The sequence below is a fragment of the Arachis ipaensis genome, chromosome B03 (assembly GCF_000816755.2).
Source record: "Arachis ipaensis cultivar K30076 chromosome B03, Araip1.1, whole genome shotgun sequence".
Lineage (NCBI taxonomy): Eukaryota > Viridiplantae > Streptophyta > Magnoliopsida > Fabales > Fabaceae > Arachis > Arachis ipaensis.
The window spans coordinates 39,231,366-39,237,066 of NC_029787.2; the positions used below are offsets into that span (position 1 = coordinate 39,231,366).

The following is a 5,701-nucleotide window of genomic DNA, read 5'->3' on the forward strand; positions in this document are numbered from 1 at the left end:
ATATTTACAATAACCAATAATAAGGCACACGTTTACAAATCCCTGGCAACGATGCCATTTTGACGATTAGATTCTTGCTAGTAAAGAATTTTATAAAAATAAACGCATTGTAGATATAATTTCTAAACCAACAAAAATCTTTTCGTACAAAACTTTGGTTGTCACAAGTAACAAAACCCAATAAAATTTATAACCGAAGTATTTAAACCTCGGGTCATCTTCTCAAGGAATTGCAGGAAAGTATTATTTATTATTGGTTATGAAAATTGTATATTTTTGGGTTTTTGAAATAAGGAACAAGTCATTTAAATGGCAAGAAAAATAAATTAATAATTATAAAAATCTCTTGCAAGGTATAAGAACTGGAAATCCCATCCTAGTTATCCTTATCAGGTGTGATGAGAATTGTTATTGCTCCCACTTAATTAACCCTTACTAAATAAAGAAAAGTTAAGTGGACCAATCAATTTAATCCTCAAGTCCTAGTCAACTCCTATGGAAAGACTAGCTTTAGAGCAATCCAAATCAATCAGCAATTCCCAATTTTCAACTAACTGCTGAGTTTGATAACACAAGTGTTACCAATTACTTAACCAGAGCCAAAAAGGGAAGAATCTAAATTAAATTGAAAGCATCAATAACTGAATAAAATAATCATATATCTGAAATACCTCAAATTATATTAAATAGAATATTCAAATCTAATATGGAAATATTCATAAGCCAATTTGGCAACATAAGTAATTAACAAATAAAAGCATTAGAGTAACTAAAAGTAGAAGAGAATATAAAATTAAAGTAAACATTGAACCTGGAATGGAGTGATAACCATAAAATAAAAGAAATCCTAATTCTAAAACTTAAGAGAGAAGATAGAAACTCTCTCTCTAAAACTACATCTAAAACCTAAAATTGCGTATTCTGAGTGTTGTATGAATTCTCGTTATTGATTCTCCCATTCTCTGGCTTCTATTCTGTATTTCTGGACTTGGATTTGGGCCGAAAAAGGGTCCAGAAATTGCGGGGGCGACTTCTGCAATTTTCTGCACGTGGCGTCTGTCACGCGTTCGCGTCATTTAGAGTTTTTACTTGTCACGCGTGCGCGTCAGTCACGCGTTCGTGTCCATTGTGTTATGCTCTAGGCACGCGTCCACGTTGTCCACGTGTACGCGTCACTGCCATTTCGTGCTAGACACGCGTCCACGTCGTCCACGCGTGCGCGTCGCTGCCTTTTCTTCAAAAATCTATTTTTGTGCTTTTCTTCCATTTTTGTATGTTTCCTTTCTGTCCTCTAAGCCATTCCTGCCCTATGAAGCCTGAAAATACTTAACACAGAGATCACAGCATCGAATGGTAATGAAGGTTAATTAAAATAATTATTTTTAAGGCATAGGAAACATGTTTTCATATATATCATAAAATAAGGAATGAATAGTAAAACCATGCAATTCATATGAATAAGTGGGTGAAAAATTGATAAAAATACTTAATTGAGCACAAGATTAATCATAAAATAGGGGTTTATCAAAGATCCAACCTCCTGCCGCTCCATTAGGATTAACACAAAATAATTCCATGAGACCTACATTTCTTAACTGCCTATCCCCAAATAAGGATTGGTTCTTTGTCTCACATAATGAAAATTCTTAATCCCTTTGATGTTGTGAATTGTCAAGGGTCTCTCCAAATCCCGACAGTTTCACATGGCTATCTTCATATCCCCGTAGGTGCTTTTAATGGGTTGGCACCCTCATCCCAATTAGCATTCCTCTCAACTATCTCTTCTCTCTCAATTTGACCTCTCCCTTCATCTCTAAAATCTGTATTACGTTTTATCCCCAAAACCTTCTTGATGTATCCAGCCCTATTGCTTTTTCTCGCTAAATGCTTAATCTTCTATCTCTTGTAACTCCTACCTACTATACCAGTTTTGCTGACACACTGAAATATGTCTACTTCCTCCATGAAAAATCGCTCCCTTTTACCTCCTCAGCACCTGTAGGAATGTGTTCACTACTATTGTTTTGGGGTAGGATAATTGGTGATATTTGATTTAGATTATGATTGTGCAGGTCTAGATTTGGAAGATTTTGGTTTTTTGGATTAGGCTTTTGTGGATCATGGTTTTTCTATTGATGTCATTGCAGGATACACTACAAGAAAAAACAGTATTTGTAACAAAAAAAACATTGTTACAAAAAATAGAAATTTTGAAACAAAAAGATTTTGTAACAAAAAAAGGGGTCGTTGCAATATGTCCCATTACAAAAAGTTTTTGTAACAAAAAATAGAATTGTTACAATTCAAAGTAATATTTTGTAATAAATTTTTTAGTTACAAAAAATAAAAGTCGTTACAAAATTGATAACAAATTTTGATCTTCAAAATATTTTTGGTGACAATATATTTTTTCCTATCATAAAATTTTGTTACAAAATATAACTTGATTTTGTAACTTTTTTTTTAGTTACAAAATACTATTTATTTTGTAATAATTTTTTAATACAAATTACATACATAATTTACCAAATTATATTATTTTTTTAATTAATTAATATATTAACTAATTTACTCAGCAAGTCAATATTTATATAATATATAATAACATAGATAGTTCAAATATCTTTCATTTAACTAAGATTGTTTTATAAATCTTCAACATATAAACTTTAAAGTAAAAACTAACAAGACACATTGAAGAACCCTAATGAACTAGATAGATACATAGGACAAAAAAAAACAAGAAATTATAAATCTTCAAAATATAAACTACAAATTACAAACTCAATCATGTTCATACAGCTCCTTTCTCATGGAGAAGCTTCTAATAAGTGCCACCCCTGAAAAGAGCACCAACCAAAAAACAATAGCGCTTAAGAAACAAGATTTGTTTTTCCTTTAAAAATACACAGAAAAAGCAAAAAACTATACTCGTATTATTCAATAATGGATACAAACTCTAAAATTCTTACCATGTCCTTTTCCAACTCTTTTTCAGTTGAGCAACATATTCAGCAATCCTTTTGATGGCTTCCACCTATCGAAGTAACAATTGAAGAGTAGAGTTTAGACCTTGACAAAGCAATTTATTAAAAAAAATCTACATAATCTCACACAATTAACTTAAATAATCATAATAATTATGATCATTTATACTAACTGTTTCCAGATTATGATAGAATATTTTTACAAGAATCACTTGTCATTGTTTAACATAAGAAAAAAGATATAAAAAACCAAAATAAAAATTAGAAACAAGATATAACTAATTATAACTTAGATTCTTTGTCAATAAGAGCACGAAAAATGATAAATGCCTACCAATTTTCAAAAGCAGTGAAGCATTATGTATCAAGTTGTATAACCTTGGTGATTGTAGAACAAGCCTCTCAACATCTCTAATGTATAAAATGATGGGAGTAGTTTCTGAAATAGAAACCAAGACCTACACAAAGAAAATGTTCTTAGAACTTCTTTTTTCGAAATCTAAAGAACCAAGACCTGCTCTTCCGTGGCATCTTCATCGCATCATGCAAAATCCTAATCAATGACAACATCTAATTTGTGAAAAATGAAGTCATTTTCTGCCTCTGCCGCATCTAAATAGCTGTCTTCAACTGCCCACCAGTCATAGGTCTATCTGTATTGATGTAGTTGTCTGTTTTGAGTTCCACCTCATACGAGGCAAGCAACCTTCTCTACATGAACATATATGAATCTCATTATCATTCCTTCTATCCTTGAGCATGCAATTTAATTTTGACCATAGTAGTCGTTCAGGTTTCTACAGAGATGAGAATTTCAATATGTATGTGATGCTTTTGTAGGAATGTGGCACGACATAGACAGTTTCAAATAAATGAGGAACATCAGCATACCACTTCAAGCTATGTATCCTCAAAAAATAGATTCATTATAAAAGCACTTAGATGCCGAAATATAACAGTGGAAAATATTCTGATCATCATTACATATTTAGTTATAGCAATATAAAGATCAATGACACAAATACTTACATGATCCTCAAAATCTAGGCTCCTTAAATTGATAGACAGATTTCTCATCAGCAATAGCACCTAAACAGAGTATGATTTGGTAAGTACTTCTCTAACATAAATTTATAACTTCACATTTCTAATAGCTGTCCAAAGTCAATATTTCAAAGCCTTTGTAGAAATAAAGTTTCAATATCTTAACTCCATTTAAGGAGTAGGAATTATTTGTTTGAAGCAAATGGAAATGGACTGTCAAAAGAAATGATTCATTAGACAGCAAGAATACAGGCAAACATACCGTCTCAATATCTATAGGATCCATCCTTTTTAGTTTCTATAAATGAGACCTGTAAATGGAAATGGACTGTCAAAAGAAATGATTCATTGGACAATAAGAACACAGGCAAACATACCTTCTCAACATCTATAGGATCCATCCTTTTTAGTTTCTGTAAATGTAACCAAACGGCTTAACTCAAATTAAATGAGACCTGCAACATTGAAAACAAGACACTTTACAGAGCATGGTTCTTCACGTCCTATCACCTAAGGTTTGAAACTCCATGAACAATGGCAGAGTTTTGCCAATATCAACAATCTGCTGAAATTTAAAGCAAGGACTAAAATTAAATTAAAACCAGAACATGGTAACCATAGCAGTGACAAAACAGAACGTGTAAATGGACCAAACCTAAGGGAAAGATCAGACGAGTACCAAGGTAACAAATTAGAACTAGCAGCAGCTTCAACAGTCCCACGGCAACACCAGCATCATTATTCAACCTAATTGTAGAAGAAAATAGGATAATAGTAGAGTAAAAGTAGAAGTAGAACAAGTTTAAGGAAGCGAAGGACCTAAACCGAAATAGAGGCAGCAAAGATACCTCCATCAGTGACTCTACAGAAGCGTAGAGATCAGTGGTGGTCACGGTGGCTTCCGACTAGCCCAGCGATGACAATAGCAGCGGTGGTGGCCTCCATCATCCTCCTTCACGTCTCTCTCTGTTTTGTTCTGCTTCTCGACAGCGACTACGCGGAATAGCGACGACGGTACTAACAGTGCCCCTCCACCTCTTCTTCACAGCTGAGATGACGTTTACGGTGGCAGCGGTGGCATCGGATGCTTCGGTTGCGACCGAAACGGCCTTCTCCTCCTCTTCTCGTCGCGTCTCGTCTCTCTTTCTCTCTCGCGTGTCGTTCTCCATTTCACGAAGGAACTCAACAGACATGACGGCGACCTCAACCGCGGCAGCTTGGCCATGACGGAGTCTGTTTCTCCTTCTCCTTCGAGCTTTCCCTGTTTCCTTTCTTTCCCTTTTTGAACGTAGGTTTAGGGATTTTGAGTATAAATTTAGGAATGTAGTGAGATTAGGGTTTTATTTGGTACTTTTAGAGTTAAGGTAAAATATATATGTGTAATATAATAATTTTACAAAATATTCATGATAGAATAACACTTTAGAATTTAAATATAATACGATAAAAGTTAATTTCGAAACACATATAATTTTATTTATCAATTTATTAATGGACTCAAACAATTATTTTTCTAATTTAAATTATAAAATGAACGTATTAATCACATTTTATAAAATATAATTTTAAATTCAAAATATTAATTATTCAAATTAATACATCACAATATAAATAATTTATTATTTATTTTCTAACAATCAGAGATTTTACTGGCTTAATGATGAGTGTTG

At 33.0% G+C, this 5,701-nt stretch overlaps 2 long non-coding RNA genes across 2 annotated transcripts; both read right to left on the reverse strand.

Annotated features, from left to right (window-relative positions):
- Positions 2,733-3,894, reverse strand: LOC110269666. Its single transcript, XR_002358428.1, has 3 exons — positions 3,322-3,894; positions 2,973-3,037; positions 2,733-2,840 (listed from the first exon to the last, which is right to left on the reverse strand). It is a non-coding gene; the product is annotated as an uncharacterized LOC110269666 (long non-coding RNA).
- On the reverse strand, positions 4,606-5,133 carry LOC107634403. The gene is made up of 2 exons (XR_002358427.1): positions 4,880-5,133; positions 4,606-4,778 (listed from the first exon to the last, which is right to left on the reverse strand). It is a non-coding gene; the product is annotated as an uncharacterized LOC107634403 (long non-coding RNA).